Source organism: Lonchura striata, chromosome 1 (assembly GCF_050655825.1).
Source record: "Lonchura striata isolate lonStrDom1 chromosome 1, ASM5065582v1, whole genome shotgun sequence".
Taxonomy (NCBI): Eukaryota; Metazoa; Chordata; class Aves; order Passeriformes; family Estrildidae; genus Lonchura; species Lonchura striata.
Genome location: NC_140703.1, coordinates 82,466,029 through 82,486,752, shown reverse-complemented (window position 1 = coordinate 82,486,752; position 20,724 = coordinate 82,466,029). Strand labels below are relative to the sequence as shown.

The 20,724-nt window shown below is 34.2% G+C and overlaps 1 long non-coding RNA gene across 1 annotated transcript in view; it reads left to right on the top strand.

Annotated features, from left to right (window-relative positions):
* Window positions 1-17,531, top strand: part of LOC144248894 (uncharacterized) — a 35,684-nt gene extending 18,153 nt beyond the window's left edge. Inside the window, exon 2 of the long non-coding RNA XR_013342075.2 lies at window positions 17,377-17,531. This is a non-coding gene — a long non-coding RNA (uncharacterized LOC144248894). The remainder of the gene's footprint in view (window positions 1-17,376) is intronic.
* The last annotated feature ends 3,193 nt before the right edge of the window (window positions 17,532-20,724 follow it).

The window sequence follows — 20,724 nt, the reverse complement described above, 5'->3', positions numbered from 1 at the left end:
CTCTACCTTCTGAAGTCATGCTGAGATCATGACACTGCCCTCAGAAGTGATGCAATTCTATCTAGGAGGAAACACATCTCACCAGAGGATTCTCTTGCAGTGAAGATTGAAAGATCAAGAATGATGTTCCTCAAACAAGGAATGAATGTAAGAATATATTTTATTTGGAAACCAGTGAGGATAAAGGAGTTGCCATTAATCTGAATCTCAGCATGGTTTGCTTAGGAGGCAGGAACCACAGTGCATTGGTTATTGAGCAGTTGCATGAGTATGCAGAGTCTGGAACAATGCTAAAAGGACTGTGATTGATTACAGCAGAAGCTCACCTTGATCTCTGCCTTAACCCTTGATTCTTCTTATTCCTTATTGCTGTACCACAAAATTTCACATTCCAGTAACTTTCCACCTACATTTTTAATTTAAATAAAGAAGCACCTGTAGCATGAGGGTACCTCTAAAATCCAGAATCATTTTAATGCACAACACATAAACAGAATTTTTTTATTTTCTTATTTTTTGGTCTTATTATAAGTATATTACATATGGCCCTTAATCTTGATTCATGACTCCTAATTCAACACTCTTTTTTTTCCAATATATGAGGAGATGTATGACCTTGAAATAGGTCTGTCTTTTCATGATAGGAAAAATATTTTTGAGACCTTGCTCAATAATTTTAATGGTAATGGTAATATGTTGTAGAAATATCATTGCTGTATGTGTAAAACACCTGAAAAATGAGAGACAAGGTAAAAATACATGAATTTTGATTAAAAATACAAGTATAAAACTTTTAGTTACTGTTTTTTCAATGCTAAATTATTTGCAACTGAAATGTTTATTATGTGAAATTAGTTAAATTGGCAAAATGTCATTAACTATTAGAGATGCAAATCAGCAAAAGATGGCAAATAAATTAGAAAAGCGTCTGATGGAAACTTAGGCATAGAACTGTATTTAAAGATTGAATCATACATTAACAAACTGAACAAACAAGAACAAGCTGTGAAATACGTGGTTTTTACAGAAGAAGAAAGCTCCAGCAAACAAACAAAAAATATGGACTTGGGCCAAACTCCAAACACAGCTATTATGATATTTTATTTAAATATATTTTAGGAGATTACCATGATAAAGGATAGTGTACAGCTTATGAAAAGATGTGTAAAAAGTATCACCATAGAAACTTGCTTGAGAAAATCAGGATCTCTCTTCAAACTCTGGCATAAATTTGTGTAATTTGACTTATGTGAATGCAGATCTTTCACAGAGAAACACTGAAAACTTCATTAGTATGGGAGAGAAAATGAGATAATTTTAAAGAACAAAATGAAGCTTTGCAGGAAATAATCTGGACCATGAGGTAGGTACCCATCTGTTGTTTAAGACAAGACAAACACTCCCACAATCTATTAAATGATGCAATTGTTAAAGAAAAAAGGTTATTTTTATTATCAATGTAAAGCAAAATATTTTAAAGAATCCTTTTACAATCCTTAGGTGTGTACTAAAGAAACAGAAGAGTGTTTTACTTTCCAGTTATTACCCTGTGTCTGTCAGAGCTGAAATATTTTGGGGAATTGAGTGATATAGTTTTAGCTGTGACTTCAAGTAAAAAGACATTTAAACTTAGACACAAAGCAGAATATTAGTATCGGAGTACTCTTTCAAAATAAGCTTTGTTTTTCACTCAGTTGTGTTTAAATTACAGTTCCTTGGCTCCCTCCCTTCATATGAAAGCTGAAATTATATGCATTTCCCTAGAAGGGCTGTCAGAGGCTGTAAAGTTTGTATCCTGACTCTGCCTCTGGTAACTGTAATAAAAATGAGGTGAAACCAAGCATTAAAAACATCCTAGAAACAAATGGTCACCTTCCTGCAGCTTATTGGCAAATTCAAGGGGAACATGACTTTTCCCATGAGGCAAAATGTGAAATTGACAATAATCATAGAGCTGAAATACTCCTTTTTCACATTTGTTTCAAATTAAATTTTCTTTTAGAAATTATTTCTTCTAAAAAATATTTTTATTTTCTTACACCTATAGAGTGAGTAGTATAAAGAGTAATATAAGAAAATGTTGCTTTTTCTTTCTTTATTAATTGTTACAACACTTGATTAATTAATAAAAGGAAGGCACAGTTTTTACTTAGACACCTTTCACATTACTACCTCGTCTCTTGCTTTCTATTGATTGATTAGATATTCATGACACTATGTTTCATTCTCTCAAAATTGTTTCTTAAGCTTCAACCTCTTCTGCTTCAATCCAAATTATATTTATCATATTTACTCAGCACCAAGAGTCTAATTCACAGTCTAGAAAGTGCATCTGTTTTTTAATCCTGACAAGGGCCATATTTTTGACTTCCTCATCAGCTTCCTGAACCAAAACAAACCAATGTATACAGTTTTGCAGAAATGGGTGAGTCTTTCATGCTTATTTACCTGCTTGAAAGTCTAGGGATTTGCATTAATTACCCCCAGCTTTGATAAAACAGCCTTTTCTTGAATTTATGCATCCATAATGTTGTGCATCTCAGTGTTATGGTCTTTGAAGTTTCCATGCTTCCAAAGGCTTTCATCTGTCACAAATGGAAATGAGCTTGTACTGATAGGGCCAGGTTGCAGTGGCATAACTCCATCAGTGGAAAATTTACTCCTTGATATTCGAAATATTAGAAACAATTATCTGTCATATAGATTTAATCACAGTGTGTTGTAATTAATAAACTACAGAAACATGAATACCTAAAATTGACTTCAAAAGTAGAAAAGCAAGGATGATCTCTATATTCTTCTCTTTTGTCTGGAGAACAAATATAGATATTAGTTCCAGAAAAGATAGATATTTTTCTCATCAGAGCAAGCAAAGCTTTTCACATGTATTTTGGGTATTGCTACAGCTTATAACAAGGTGTTTGAGTTTATCATTCATGAATGACTAGTAGATAAGAAGGTAGTTCAAACATATAATGAATCTCATGAATAATGCAAAACAGCAAGGTCAGAATTTAAAAAGCCTTATGGAGCTAGGACCCTGCTGGCCAATTCAATCTAGGTGGTGCTCAATGAGTTCTAAAGACACTCTAAAGAAACTCAGATATGAAATCTTTGAAAATGTCATGCATCATATTCATAAAATCATCAAAGACTCTATTATGAGTCTTTGGATCTCAGATACGAATCACTGAATTGATATGAATCTCAGATATGAGTCTCCTATCTCTGAATTAGTACATTAAGCCAATATATGGCTCAAATAATTTTGAAATCAAAGAGAGGGAAGGTGACTTTTATGATATATTGTTAAGGAGAACTTTGTAGACGAGTGTCATGTCTTGGTGTAGACAGTGAAAAAAAAAAAATGGTATGTATATGAATAAACCTGGTATACCAAATTAAAAAACAAGCCATTTTTGTGAATGCCTCATAAATACATTAGCCTCTAAAGAATCAATAAGATTGTGCATAAAGATCCTTCCAAAAATCTTTCAGGAAGATCTCACAGAAATTGCTCCTAAAAAATTCTAATTAGCTGTTGTGGTTCTGCCCCTGCCATCAGATCAGCCCCATACAACCAGTAGAGCACTCCCCACAGTGGGTGGGGGAGAAATTAGAAGTTTACATGATATGAGATAGAGGTATTTTAATGGGTAAAGGAAAAGGTGTGCATTAAAGGCAAACCAAAATGAGGAATTCTTTCATTTTTGATGGGCAGGCAGGTGTTCATCCATCTCCAGAAAAGCCAGGCTCCATCACACATAGCAGTGATTTAGGACAAATCCCATAAATCTGAACACTTCCTCCATATTCCTCATAGCTTTTGTGTCTGACACCCCACAAGGGTATGGGATATTCCTTTGGGCAGGGAGAGTCAGCCGTCCTGCCTCTGTTCCCTCCCAAACTCTCAAGCACCCCCACCCTACTTGCTTTCAAAACAACGTAAGAAGAACTTGACAATCACTTCACACGAGATGTTATATATGCATTTCCATGAAGCTCTGTCACAGTCAAAACCAGTACAGGAACTAAGAGATATGGTCCCTCTGTGCCTCAGCATCAAAAAATAAAGAAACAAAAATAAAAATAACAGGATATTAATTTTCAGTATAGTATTAATGCTGAAATCCTACCAGAATACCTGTGGAGACTCACACTTAGTATATTCATCACAGAGAGAAAAATAATGAATAATGAGGGATAAAATTTGTACATGACATACAATTTCATACAAATTTGTGGTCTTAAATTTCTGGCTTAAATCTGGCTGCAGGAATGAAGGAATAACAACACAGTAAAGGAAATTCAGTGTTGATAGATAGGGAAAATATAAGGAAAAAAGATAAATGATGACATGGAACAGAGCACAGATTTAGTTTGGAATTTTTAGGAAAAAAGCCTGTTATGAAAGGGTATGAAAATTCTGTGAAAAAAAGAGTGGAAATTGAATACCAAATTATTGTGTATCTGTTACAATTAAGGCAACAAAAAAATGGATGGCTGAAATTACCAGACAATGAATTTAGAGCAAACAAAATCGGGTAACTTTTATATGATGCATAATTACACTGTGGAACTCATGAATGCAGACAATAGAACTGTAAAGAGATTTTTGAAAGGATCAGGAAATTTAGAGAAAAGAACTCATTGAACTAATTTAGAAATATGGTAAGGTATAATCTTTGTTTCAAGAGGTGCTATACTCATAGATTGTTGTATCTGGAAGACTGTATCTGTCAAATACCCTGTAATTGCATCAGTCATTGAGTACTTCTCTGATTGTTAACTCTATTTGCTTTGGCTCTTAGTACCTTTTATTTTATTTTCTCCTTCAGATTACTAATAAAAAATAATTAAATATATGAAATGAAGCCTTATTGGGACACAGTAGAGCTGTTGTTGTTTTAGAGAAGGGAAGTAAATTAAGTGGTGAAGCAGAATCCTTGTTGGCAGTACTTGAAAGCTTCAATTTGACAAGCCTTTTAATGAAGGAATTTTTCTTAATATATAATCTAAACCTCCCTTAGCACAACCCGAAACCTTTTCCTCTTGTCCTATTGTTTTTTTCCTGAGAGAAGAGACCAACCCCTGCTTTGCTATATCCTTCTGTCAAATACTTGTAGGGAGCCATAAGGTCTTTCTGATTTTCTTGTTCTCCAGGCCAAACAATCCCACCTCTCTCAGCCACTCCTCATAAGACTTGTACTCCAGACGCTCCATCACCTTCATTGCCCTGGTAGGCACTCCAGTGGTCTGAGTCATCCTACCAGATTTCCATGATGGTAATTATGTTATAGTTTTCCTGCTGTGAATGATAATGTCAGAATAGGAAAAAATATGAGAATCACCTTTCATCCTGACAAAGTTCTGGGAGCTCCTCTCAGCATTATAAATTAGGAATGGTCCATCCTTCAGATTTAGGACATTCTCTTTCAGGGAATTATTTCCAATTTATATTTGGCTATTTAAGAATATAAAGTAAGAACAAATTGTGTATTATCTTTGGAGGCTAGACCTACAAAAAAAACAGGGAGAAAATGAGGAATGAAGTAGAAAAATCTGAGCAAGAGAAAGTGACAAGTGGTACATAAGCACAAGTGTAAGAGAAATTATTTTACAACTCTAATCTTAAATTAATAAAATTCACCTGTTAGTAAAAATTAATAGATAATAGTTTGTGTGTAGCAGTATCAAAAGGTAAAGATTTATTCAGATTAATATTTTTTTCTGCTTTCTTCCCTTTTACTTTTTCAAGAACTCAGGTAACACATTTTATATATAGGGACACTATAACAAAATAAGAGCTACATATATGCACATATTTACCACTCTTTCAGAAGTAGTCTGTAGAAGTAGTCTGTAGAAGTTCAAAAATCTTGGCAGTTGAAGAAATTAGATTTTTGAACTTTGCAAAATCTTCCTTTATTCTCCTTTTTTAAATTTGAAAAAAATCAAGTTCTCTTATTCTGTTTTCATGTCAAAAGTATCTCAGTACCCTGTCAATCTGGCCTCTAATAAAGGTTTTCCAGTATGAAAACATTGTTATTATACTGGGGTACAAATCTCTGGATACAATAATCCAGGTTCAGTCTCTGAAGTTCTGAATAGCTGCAAGCCACTCCTTCCTTCCAGTGCTGGCTGCATTCCTGGTAATACACAGGTATTGTACTTGGCTACATCTGCTGTCAGTGCATCCACTGAGTCATGCTCTGCTTGTCCACCCTGACATTCTGGTCTTTTTCTGTAGGAATACTTTTTAAATCTGATGGGTTTTTGTTTTTTTTTTTTTTTTACTCAACTACTAGCCAAATGCTCTTTGTTGCACTTGTCCCTAGCAGAAAACTGTATTTGTTTTTGTTGAACATTATGAGGTAATGAGGTAATTTCAGACTTATTTTATAGCCCATCAAGATTTCAGTGAGTACTTCCCCACAGCTTGGAGCATTCAGTCCCATTGTACAGGATTTCAGATGCATAACTATAATAGCCCCAGTAGAAAATCCTGAGTAATGCTACTGACAGATGACTTTGTGTTATTATATCACAAAATCAGGAGGACCTGACATCTTATTTTCACCTTCAAATCCATTTACTCAGTCCATAGCTTACCAAATTGGCTCTAAAGTTTGTGCACAAGATCATATTAAAAACCCTGATAAAACTACCACGCACAGCATCCACTTCTTTTGAGAGGAAATACGGGAAGCTCATCACAAGAGGAAAACAAAATGGTCAGACATTATATGCCCTTGGTAATTCCCTTATCTATGTTTCCAATGACAACCTTTTTCTTCATGCGCATGCTTTCAGGTGGATTTTATCCATATCTTCTTCAGGTGACCTGTTTAGGCTGATAATCCTGTTGCTTTCCAAACAGTCCTTGCTGTTCTCAAAAATGGTCTTACTGTTGCCATTGGGGGATGGCAACAGTCATTGGGGGGGATCCTCTGATTGTCATGACCTGTCAAAGATTTAGAGATTAGACACATAATGACATCACCCAACTTCATTAACAACTTCACACGTCTGATGCTATGGGGTTGCAGAATGTTCAGTTTGCTGAAGCTACATAGATATATATGACTACAAAAGTATAGAAGTATACCTCTAAGTATTTCTTTATTTATTAATATATTTTGATGATATTCTCACACTCTCTTACAGCCCTTTGATAACTAGTAAATAAGAATTACTTGGATTCCTTTTGAACAGAAAATGAGGCAGGCTCAGAGAACCAGTTCAATTAAAGACAGTGCTGACCTAGAGAGATAAAGGAAAACAGTGTGGGGAAAGCATAAATTTATGGACAATTCTAGATTTTCCTAAATGAAATAAACCCATGCCCATTCCCCATGTGGATAAAAGCATATTTGTCCACATGCTTATAGCTGTGAATTAAGTTAGGTCAAATGAAATGTATTTCTGTCTCAGGAAGCAAACTTTTTTCTGTTGCTACCTCTCTATATTGAACAGAATTAAGTCATCAATTATTGCTCATCTGAAACCTCTCTGGATGCTACTGGGTATTGTGCTGGCAGTCAAAGTCCCTACTTTCAAGAACAACAGCTTCCTAAGGATATATCAAGTTAATATTTTTTTCAAAATAGTGTTCCAAGAGGTCAGTTTAAATAAGAGACATTACTGTAGTTATCTTAGAACAATAAAATGAAAACAAAAATTATTACTTTGATACATTTTAAATATGTTATTTATTATATGAAAAATATTATATATGCAGGAATTATGTGTTTATTTTGCTTTTAAGTCCATGAACATAGGAAAGAGATACATAAAATAATAAATATATTTTTTAAAAGTGCCTATTTTCATGTTATTTGAATGAACTTAGTAATGATGTTTGAAAGAGCAGACTAATAAGGATTTTGAAGAAAGCATTTTGGAATTATATTGTTATTAGGATAATGAAAGCTTGCAGTAAGGTTGAAACTGTCGGTAGAGATGTAGATGTAGTCAAAACCAGATAAGTTAGTGTCTTCTCCTGTGTACAAGTACCAAGAAGAAAAAGCACCAGGAAACACCTGCTATGTCAAATTGCCAACTTTCAGAACAGTAAAGAACAAAGGCATCAGGATTCAAAAGAAACTGCTTTCAAAGCAGCTATTTGTTGGTAAATTTCCTGACTTTTGCTCTCGATATGTGTCAGCATCACTTTGATATAAACATCAGAGCACAGCCTCAAGCCAAATTCTTCCCCCTTGGACTGAACCTTAGGGTGTTGCCAGTCTGTAGCCTAGCACATACAGTAACCCTACTAATGTATGGAAAACTCGTTGTATGGAAAATATGGACTTATGAAACTTGAAATATATTGTGGCATCTGAGTGACAGGTATCCCATGGATCCTGCTGTGCCCAGTCAAAAAAGAACATGCCCATGATTATAAGAATTTAGAAGATTTTTTATGACAGGGTCTGGAACCTGAGGTATAACCTCATGCCTGAGGTTATACTAAGATGATGCCTGTCTTCAACAAAAGTAGCAATATCAATTAGATGATGACATAGAATATGGTGGGTTTTTTTTCCTACTTTGAGAATAAGCTGGTGAATTTAAAGTATAACACCCTTCTTGCTTTCACAGAATCACAGAATGGGTAAGGTTGGATGTGATCACAAGGGGTCATCTGGTCCAGCCTGCACATTTAAGTAGGGTCATCCTTGAACACATTGCACAGGCTTGCATCCAAACAGTTCTTGATAAACTCCAGTGAGGAAGGCTCTTCAACCTCTCTGGGCAGTCTGTTCCAGTGCTCAGTCAACTGCACAGTAAAGAATTCATCCTCATGTTCAGGTGGAACTTCCTGTGCCTCAGTCTCTGCCCATTGCCTCTCATCTTGTTGTTTGGCACCACCAAGCACAACCCTGGTCCATCCTCATGACACCCTCACTTCAACACTTATAGTCATTGGAGGTCCCCTCTCAGCTGTCTCTCCTTGAGGCTAAACAGGCACAATTTACTCAGCCTTTCCTTGTAAGAGAAATGTTCCAAGTATTTTTTGAGCATAGAAGTGTTGATAGTATGGGTAGGAAGATGCAGATAAATATTTGCAAATGAAATTGTCCAAGGGATTTTTATTTGTTGAAGTTAATATTTTTTGTATATTTTTAGACTTATGTAGTGACTGAATCTTCTGAACTTTGCTTTTTGATCAATGGATTTTTTTCTAGCAATTTTAGATGGATAAAGGCCTGAATGCAGATGTTGGAGAAATTAAATTGTGCCACTGATTTTCCTCTGCTTTATCAATTTTAATCAATAAGAAGATCTCTTGCCACTTTTTGAAATTTTTTATTTTTTTAATTTTTACAGTTCAAGTGTTTACAAAGTATGAAATGTTTTATTTTCTGATTAAAAATTAAAATCAAATCATTATTACTGATTATATGTTTAGGCACTTGCAACTATTTAATTAATTGATACTTGATGTTTGACAAGGACTCTGTAGGCTAAGTTCTTAGAGAGTTAAAGCACACAGCAGCCCTGTAAAAAAATAGAAAGCAATATTTGATTCTCTTCAGTTCAAGCTATTAATTTGGGTTATTAATGCAGTGCGTAAGAGAAGTAAAGGGTGATGACTGAGTACTCTTTATTACTGATCACTAATTGTCTTTGAGATAGGACCTGAACTCTCAGAAACCAGAATTAATAGTCTGATTTAAAAAATCATGAAGATTTAAGGGCTACATAGGCACTACAGAGAATCCTCAGTCTAAACAGGCAGACTTTTATTCATTGTGCTAGGAACTCAGCACATGCTTAAATTCTATAGTAAGTTGAGAGACCTCATCAAGTTACTGCAAACTGTGTATCAGAGGTGATATAAAACAAGAAAATGAAATCAAAACCAGAACCAGTTAATAAATTAAGAAAAACAGTATGTATTTATTTGTTGTTAATAGTTTCTTTGGCACTGTATAGAATGAATGCATTGTATATATGCTGTTTTACATTGCAGATTTTCAAGGGCACTTCTGAATTCAGTCACGTCATTATAGCTTGGAAAGCAAACTGGAAACATTTCCCATTCAACAAATTAATTCTCAAAACAAATTGTTTCCTCACCACTACAAGGAGTCTCAAAAAGGTTGTTATAAATATTCTGTAAGCAACAGTGGCAGCAAAAAAAAAACATCGTATATTTAACTCATTCCATTCTGCCTATTGAGTATGCCCAACAATATACTTAAATAGAATCAAACACCTGATTTTTCAACACCCTAACAAAGCAGATTTTATTTTTTTGTCTGAAAACACAAAATCAACATTTTTACTAATCTGTATGGGACTTGATATTTTAATTTTTAAAGATCATTATTTATACCATTAAAAAATTAGAAACACTTTTACAAGCAGAAAAAACAAATATAACTCTTCCAAAATAATGGAAAAAATATTTTTTTCGCTGATTAAATCACAGAAGTAGATCAACATTCTAATATAAACATGAATATTTAACTCTGGGCTAACTTCCATAAAAGATATTACTCAAAATAGGCTGATATAAATTGAATAAAAATGGCATAAAAGAAACAGACTTAAACAATATATCTTATTTGGGTGAATATTTAGTTTTGGAGAGGTATAGAGCTAGAGATATCAACTTGACTATAAAGAACTCAAATTTTCTTTCACCTAGGTTATGCTAAATTACAATAGATTTTACTTTGTGTATCTTATACGGGCAATGTTTTCCATAATCAAGCCTGTATGCAAGTGGATACCATATACACAGAAATGTACAAACTTTTTAAGGGGACAGGTGGATCACAGGAAATTTTCCTTCCCTAAAAACATGTAAAGTATTATCAGTGTAACTAAAGTAGTTGTGTAAAAACTAATAGAACTCTACAGAGATACTCTGTCTCTACAGAGATACTCAATTTATATGATGACAAAATTATAAAATGCCTTCACAGAGCATTAAGTAAACACCCCCATGCGTATTTCTCCTTTTCAACTACATTTCTAAACATTTGCTATCCCACATATTATCCTGTAGTTTTGCTGGAAACAGGTTACAATTATTTCTTAGAGCAGCTAAATTAGACCTCCAAATACATATGTGGTTTTCTGAAACAGTTTTTAAAGTGTCATGCAAAAGTGGAGGTAAGGACAAATACCATGTGGATCTGGGAAGATGATAATTCTCGGACTGGACATCAGGTTGGGTTCAGTAACTGGAGGAAAAAAATGGCAATATGGATGAAAAATAGAGCAAGAAATGTAGAGTGTTGCAGGTGGGTAACAACAAGGTGGATCTCTTGTCCTGTCTAGTTGTCAACAGATGCTCTGTGGCTCTGAAAACTGTTACCCACTAAGAAACAAAGTGAAGAATTATAGAGTATATAAGTACAGAAATTAGCATTATTCTATTACCACCTACCACATTAGAAAAAGGTATATAAGCTTCAAAAACCATTTCATCTAGCAAGTATTTTGTTTCTTTAATGTATGGATGACTCTGTGGCAGAGATTTTGGCATTACTGATTGGAATACTTTAGAATGGATTTGTCATAGGAATTGTCAGAACCACATTTAGTGTCTGGATTTCCTGTGTCATACATAGATAGATGTTCATATCTGAAAAGTTTTTTTACAAAAAGTGTATGAGTTTTTTTCATTGATGCAGGGAGATAAGAGATTTTTCTTCTTGCAGCAACAAATAAGTATAACAGCACAATTCTTGGAATTACAATATATCTTGCATACTGGAATGAGTGAAGAATCTTGTACATCACTGTTAAAGCCCAGAAACAATGAGTGCAGAAAAAGAAAAAAAAAAAATGCTGAAGAATGTTAAACACTTCTTCTTGAGGGGCATGAATGTACTCACTTCATTTCCTCTGCATGCATTTTTAGGCAGTTAAACAGCCAAATTTAGAAAGTGCATAAATGTACTTGAACAGTAGTGATATTTCTTTGCAAAGTTACCTACGGAATGTGTTGCTGCTTCTTTCAATGCCTTGTCCCTGAGCTCATAACATCTTTTGCCACAGTAAGTGATCTTGAAGTTGTCCCACTATGAAGCAAATCATTTCATATTCATTAACTTATAGTAGAGTTGGACCTACATAAGAATAAAGGTCTGCATGACAAAAGACCTGGAGTAAAAACTTGTGTCGTTTGTTCTTGTCCTTTTGGATATACATTAGATGAAGTGGAACTTGTTACACTGAGAGAAGTTATAATGAGGCATGAATAAACAAAAGGAAGACACTGGTTTTATGGGAACAGGATGGAGATTAAGTGAAGAAAAGCTGAAATATTTTTTAATGTATTCTGAGAAGAACTCAGTAGTACCAGTAGTAATTTAAAGACTCAAAACAAATTTCTCTTCAAGTTTATGCTGCAGAGTCAGAAGATGAGGTGTAAATGACTGCAACCTGGACAAGGATGCCAGGAACAAGAGCTTAATAATCATCTTTCAAGAGCCTTCAAGAAGGTTCTGTGGTCAAGGCATATCACTATTTACCATATTTAATTCATTTTAATATGCCATGTTTACATGGTTTACATCTTAACCTAGTTTATATCAAGAACATTTTCAAAGACTTTTCCACCTTATAGCAAAGATCTCTCTTAGCTCAATGGATCCTTATTAGCATTCTTATTTGTATACACAGAGGCAAAATTCAGACTGAAAACTCATGTAGTATACTTATAAAGCATCTTATTTTTTTTCGTCCTTTTCCATTATATATTTGTCTCCCACCTTGCTAAAGCACTGTCATCTATTTGAAGATTCTTTAAGTGAAAGAATTTAAATACCAGGGGTAAGTGAGTTTATCATGGTTGCTCTCAATTATCATACTTAATTTTTTTGTTTTATCTGTACTTCACCTCAATTGTCTGTGAAGAAAAACCTTGTGTTTGAGTCCAGCAATCACATGGATAATATTTAGATCAATTCCAAAAAAAGACATACAGTCGCTTTTAACTCTCTCTTGCAATCCCCATTATGTGACTCAGACATAAGAGTGTTGGGAAGAAAATAAAGTTTTAATGTAGTGAAATTGACAAAAACACTGGGGGGCTGCAGGGGTGGGAGTGAGGAAGTGATGTTTTCCTTCCGTGGAAGGAAATTTCTGTCAATGAACAAAAAGGTCATCTTCCCAGACTTGCTGAGTGCATGAAGCATTGCAAAGTCTGGCAGAGTTTTAAGTTTTTATGGACTTCTGTTCTTTTTTGGGCCTGAGCAACTCAAGACAGACTTCTAAAAGATTAAGAGACACATAGCAAGAGTTTGGAACAGACTACCTTCTGCTAAGGTAGTTCACCCCCGATAGAACAGTGGGATCATTCTTTACTTCTGAAAGAAAGAATGGAGACCAAGTCTATCTTCTCCTGCAATTAAGAGAACCCCCCCCCCCCCCCCCCGTTATGTTTTCCATGGAAGCAAGCAAATAAAAGAAAGAAAGAAACAAAAAAAAAGCCAAAGAAAACCCACCAAAAACAAACAAAAAAAAATAAAAACAGAAAGAAATAAAATTAAGAATTAAATGAGAAAACAATTTAGGTGTGGATACTTTGGAAGCTAAAGGAAACAAAAAATATGGGTTATTTACGTGTACTGCATAATTTAAAAATACATGATAAAAAAAAATAGACAATATTATTAAACTTTCAAAATATATAAAAATAAACCAAATGTTACCAGCAAAACATGTATAGAATTCATAGATTATTTTTTAATTTCAGTTGTGACCCCTTTCCCTTGTGAAATTGAAGCATAACGAAGAAGAAGCTAATATGTTATCTTACAGATTTGTTGCTACATCCTAAATTAAGCTTATTTGTAGGGATTTTCTGTTCTCCACATTGGAATTAGAGAGATTGATTCTGTTCTCACAATCTTAAATGAGGATAGCATTTGGCCTCCCACCCCATCTTTCACACTGACACTTAAATAGTAGCTTTTTATGCTAAGCAAACCTGGAATGAATTTTCCTACAGGTTTTAAAGTAAACAGCAAAGACACATCTGTACAAAGAACAGAGGAATCTCATGGTAGGAAAGGATGGACAACATTCACTTGAACAGATGTTATTTTACAGACAATAAATGTCAGTGCTACTAGAGACTAGCAAGATAGAAGAAGGCAAGGTAGACAAAGTGAGGCACAATAAGGAAAAACAGAACTGAGGAAGAGACATTCTTAAAATAACTTTCAGAGATCTGAGCACCAGGATATAGAATGCCACTGTATCAGGGCTGTAAGTAAAAGGTCTCTCATCTTCCTTTAAATGTAGGCTTCTTGTTTCAAATTCTTCCTTTTTTTATTAAAAAGTGTATTTTTATCAAGATAGTGTCAACCATAAGAGTGATGTAAGCAAAACTCTAGTTGTAGGCTTGTACAAAGATAGAATTTGTTCAATAATGAAATCAGTTACTTTCAACCTTTTACCTTTTCTTTCTTTTACCATTTCTTTTTATTTTTTTTTAATTCATGCCTTTTTTTCCTGCTGAGGTGAAAGAAATGTTATGCAAAAAGTTATTGCAAAATAAAACTCTTTCTCTCACTCTATCATTTCAATTGTATCTCACTGATAAATTTCACAAATAGATACAGGATAAAACAAGACATGTTGCTTTTATTTATTTTCACATTTGTCCTCATCATACCTAAAGTTCATTGTGCTTATTATTTCTACTGATCTTCAACAAGTCACATGATTTTTCTTGGCATGAAGTGCTGTGAATAGGATGCTGCAAATCAAAGTCCTGTGAAGCAGTAGTGCTCTTGATTCCCTGCAGCGTTCAAGGTCAGCAGCAGATATAGCCTGAAGTTCTGCTCCTTGAATCTTGACCTTCACTGAGTGACTCTCTTAACGACTTGGGAGGGACATCATAATTAGATAAAAACCTTGCCTATCTTTATTAAAGGGCACCAGATTAAATTCTCTGCATGTTTGATGAGAAGTGAAGTGATTGTTTTCTCCACTTCAAATGCTTAAGCATGCCTTTTCATTAATGTTTTATTACTTGTGTAGTGAATTCTGATGCTTTTGAGAGTTTCTAAGAAAAAGGAAGAAAAAAGCACTCTCCTTATGATACTGAAAGTCTTCTTTTGATAGAAATTCTTTCAAAGATATTAATATTTTGTGTATGTACACATTGAACACCCATTTGAAAAAGGTGGCAGTTTATCTGAGGAATGTAATTAAAAATCAGTATTTTAAGTAAACCCCAGTCACAAATTACTTCAAGCTTTCAACACAATAGGCCATGTAATGTAATCAAAGCTAAAGTGAATTAAATGCTTTCACTCCTTAAATTGTTCGATTAACCCATTGAGTTACAGATGAGCTTTTGAAGAAGGAATGATAAAATATTTATTCTGTTGCAGCTGAAATGACAAACATCCTGCTGCTCATTTTATTTTAGTAAAAAGATTACAAAAGCAATTTAGCTCCAGAACATACTGCTGCAGGCACTCATCAGGCAGATCTTTTGCACAGCATGTTATCAGAAGAGCAAGAGGTAAGATGTTAAGTAAGAAGCAGAAAAATGCCAGTGGCATTATCAAATTGGAGAAGAGAGTGCAATTCTTTAGAGGGTGAAATTTGGTAAAAAGTCATAGTCATACTTGTTTCTCAATAGTGGAAGTCAGTCACTAAAAGTCACTTTCAATTTATGTGCCTCTTCATCTGCACTCCCTGTATTTCTGGTATTTTTGTGTCTGATTAATGCATCTGTGGGCCAAAAACAGCAAGATTGCCTTTATAATCTATTCATGATCAATCTGATATTATTTGCATCTTAATGTGCCCTTTTTACCTTTGCATTTCAAAAATACTTTTAAATGGGATGTGTTAAAAATGCCCAAACTCTTTTAGTAGTCAAGATATTGCAGGTCCTTTGGGTTATTTAAAACAAGAATAAGTTTTAAGTATTAATAAAAGATGGCTTCAGGGTAGTTACTGTAAAATACACAAAGCAAAACAACTACTTCAACACTCACATTTCACTGTTAATGCAGCTATTCATTTCCCATAAGGTCTGTAGGAGACCAAATTCCATAGGACTGCCTTCGGCCTGTTGCTTTACTGCTCAGTTCCACAGGGAACAAAGATGGTTATGTGTCACAATTTCTATCTCTCATGTCTATGTCTATGTCTTATGTCTTTGCTTAAAAGTAAGCAACCCACCTGAAGAAATCGGAAAAAGCCATTTCCAGCTCTTCCTAGGACAATGTTTGATTGGAATGCATTCATTGCTTCTTGTACTTTCTGGTCATAGCTGGGATTGGCATATTTTAATGGCTTGAATTTCTTCTGTCTCATGTGCCAGGTTTTATACTGTATGAAAAAATGCCTGTCAGTGTACTCTGCTTTCCAGTCTTCACAGTTCTTTTTACTCACCCGCTTCATTACATTCTCTTGACTTTGACAGAGATGTCATATTTGCCTGCCAGTTAGCTTTCACTACTACTTTTGGCAAAAAATTGGCTCTCTTATTAACCATTGACCTATGTTACTTCTCCCTTGACCCTAGTCAACCTTGCTCATTCAGGATATCTCTGGTTGGCTTATTAGGCACATTTTCCTTTGCCTTTAATATAAGACTATATAATTTAGGAATACGAGTCTGAAGACAGTCCATTCCTTTCACTAAGGTCCATAAATGCTTTGAGCTAACTTCATTCTCCTGAAACTCTACTAAGAAACGGTGCATATTCTCTAAGAGGAACAAGTCCAGAATCTTCAGATGTTTTAAAAGACATATTCTGCAAAAGCCTGATGCAATAAATTTTTAAAAAAGGCATTTTTGAGCTCTAAGAAAGATTTTTCCTATTTTTACCCTCATTTATGAGATGATGATGCTTGTATTTAGCCATGAAGATGTTGTGAAGCCTGAGGAGGGTTACCTCATTTACAAATTAGTAAAAATTTGGAAAAAAAATAAACAAAAACCTACTTTCCAACTGAAAAAAAATTAAATTTCAATGGTATAATCATTATAGATTTTTTAGACATTGATGATACAATAGTAGGAGCTATACCCACTCTAAAAGAGAATCAGGTAACAAAACATATTCACTCTTCAAACTTCTGTCTATTTTTGTTGTGGTTTTTGTGTCTTTTATAATTAAAGAAAGACTAATTTCCCATCATTTACTACAAATATCTTACCTTTCTTTACCAAGACATCCCATACTAAAAATAAGCTGTTTTATTTAAAAATACTTTCTATTACAGAAAGGGGGAGGACGAATATAAAAGTAGGTTTTAACAATAGTGAGTTGCAGAAATCTTAATCAGCACACATAGTCAATGTTTTACAGTACACCATCATAGACAAATTTATTCAAGTTCAAATTTGTATTAATTTTCTCTGTGTGTCATTCGCAGGTATATTAATGTCACTGATCAATGAGAAACCAGCTGAAGGTTGTGGAACATAATGCCTTTACTCTGCAAGTATATATAATATTGAACGAAGACTGCCTGGAGAACAGAGATGGATTATTTCTACATCATGCTTAAATAAAGAAACGTGGAGCTCCTTCAGGTTGTCTGTGGCTGCGGCTTTATCGGCTTCTCAATGTCACTGCAAAAACAAGCTCTAACTCTCTGACCTTTAACAGCTAAAATAAAAATGAAAGTACAGTAAGCATTCTTGGCCTAGGATTTCACCTCGCTTGACAAATACCGTGTGCTTGTTTCAGTGAGCTCATGGGCACTCTATTTCCCCTGTCCCCAGGACCCTGTGACTCTGATCAAGGTAACCCTAAACCCCTCCTGCCTGTCCCAGCAGGGTTGGCGGAGAGCCAGGGAAGCCCTCCCTGTCCAAAGTCTATAGACCCCTGACATTTCCTGTTCATCCTCTTTTGACCCGCTCTCCCCTTGGACACCACAGAATAAAGAGAGCTGAACCAACATATATTGGGGTAAGAGCCTCTTTTGGAAATCTTTGCCATCTCCTGATATTCCTCCCCTCACAGCCTCAGACCTCTGGGCTAGCCTGATATTCAGGGGGCTGTGTGAGGGGGGGAACGTCATGTGCTAAGGATAGTCTTGTGTCATAGAATAAGATACAGATATTTTTTAATTGGTGATTTGAAAAAGTTACATTGGTAACTTAAAAATTAAAATTCCTGTTTTCCAGGAGCACTAATATAAATTTGTTATTGCACTTTCTTTTTGCAACCATATTGATTTGGTAAGCTTAAAGTTAAACCCTGTAGTCAGACTATTATTTATGATACCAGAAATTATTTGATTAATCATTGTGCCTTTTCATTATCTGATTCTTGAATTTAGTTGGTATCATTTTCCACCAAAACAAATCCAAAATACTGAGAAGATATGTCTATGTATGTGTTAGCAAAGTGCAACAAAGTATACCAGCAAAGAACATCAGAGGAAAAAACTCAAACCAAACATTAAAAAAACTCCAAAAGCAAAGCAAAAAAAAAAAAAATCCCCAACAAATTCAGTGTCTATGGTTTTATTATTAATCATCAGTATTTTATGAGAAACAAAGAATTTTATCTTTTTCATTTGTAGTCCAGGTCAAGTATTGTAGCATTGAGAAAATATTTCTTTTCAAGGAAATCCTAATAGTCAATGTAATTGTTTACCCAGTTAACACTAAAAAATTGTGCCATAGTATCTAACTTCAAATGCAAATATCATTAAAAATCCATACTTACTTTAGTTGTTTGAAATTAGTTAAATATCCAAATTGTCAAATACATGAGAAATATTATCTAGTTTTGTTATTTATTATAGTGCTCCTAAAATTACCTTTTTTTTTTTAACCAAAGTGCCAGAAGTACTGTGTTTGCCCCTGCTTAGACTAAAGGCAAGTATGCAATAATGCTATTAAAACATAAATGTTTTAAGTTTCCAGTGTTGCATAATTTTGATTTCTGTATCCCAGCACATAATTGATGTTTTCTTTTGAATATTTGAACTAATCTAGTTGCTACAGTTAACATTATTTTAATGAAAAATTGACCTCTGTTATACAAAATGTTTGTAATCTTCTATCCTGTGTTGATTTTTTTTGCAAGATATTTCTTTTATATATTCCCTAAAAAACCATCAAAACCCACTAGGAAATTAGTAACAGAAAACATTTTAAAATGCCCTTTATCTTTTTCATCCTTATTTGAATATTTCTCAAAAAAAAAAAAAAAGTTGACCTTTAAAAATTCATATTTTATAGACCTTTACAAATTTCTTAATTGAATTTACACACAGGAAGTCTGCCAAAGATCATAAATACACATTTCTCAGTGAAATGACTGAAATGACTTAGCTGTGCTAAGATAATATCTTTATTTAGACCAATTCTAAACCCAGTAAGGCCATGGAGGTGAATAACTGACTGGTCAGTAGTAAGAAAATAAAACCACTAGCAATTATATGAAGTTTTAAAATTACCAAAGTAAATTGGATAGTTATACTGGAAATTACTGCAGGCTGATGAACACAAGCTTTAACGTTCACTTGCATATTGAACATGGTTATCAGCTTTGCAGTGGAGTTCTCTCTCCTCTTCCTGTTGACTTACCAATACTGATGAGTTTTCAGGCACTACTGAAAGTAGGGGAGTTGTCCCACATCCAGGTGAGTTAATTGTGTTAAGAGTAAATTCCAAAATCAGCACATTTTTTGCCTATGACAATATACAGAACTATTAATTTCTTTATGTCTTTAAGATATCAGGGGGATTTTTAAAATTTGATTAAGAAGATAAATTGGTTGCAGTAGCGTAGGCAGACTTTTCCTCATTCATTTTAATTGTCCATGGGCTGTAATCCTTTTAGGACTTTTAGGCCTTTTTCTAAATGTTTTTTGTAAACTTGTTTCTTTAAAATTTTGCATAATAAATAAGAAATCAGAATATAATTTAAGTAATAACTTACAGGAAGTAAAATGCCCAGGTCTTAAAAAATTAAACTGCAAAAGGCCGACATGGTATTTTAGAATGCCAATTCATAGATATCACAAAACAACTGAAAGTTCCCCAGCAGTTTTCTACTTTGGTTCAGACTGTGAATTTTATATGAGAGTAATCTGGAAAAGTTTAACAGCAGGAAGATATTTTTCTGTGGTAGACAATCAAAAATGTATAATTGTGATTCACAATCCACTGCTCAGAGATGCCCAAACCAGTCCTGAATCCACATAACAGTCTCTCCCCAGCACACTGACACAACCAGACTCCCAACATCACACCACTCTCTGTGATGTTCTCAAGTCTGATGAGAAGTTATTATGAGTAGTACGAAAAGTTTGAAAGTGAGAAGTCATCCATTAAATTTAATCCCAGACTTCAACTAAGTACCATGATTCTATAGTTGTAATTTGTCTTAGGATGTGACATATGACTGTATACTTATCAGTAAATCTTTTCTTAAGTTCACTGGGTAAGTTAGAATTGCACACAGATTTAATAAAATGTAAGATTTTGTGTGTTCTGCATTGAATTTTCCCAAAATATTCCAGCCAAATAGCCAGAGAGCCAACAAAGCTCTGTTTGCTTTGTTGTTCCTGTTGTTATTTATATGTTTCTTTGGTAACATTGGTAAAGTAGTAGAAGTGATACACTCAATTTATAATTGAGCAGCAGCACTATACAAATACCACAATACTGCATGATTAAATGTATTCTCTTTGTTAGATTGATTTCCCAAAAGACTGTCCACAAGCTTCAATGCAATATCCTCAGTCCATGTATACTAAATA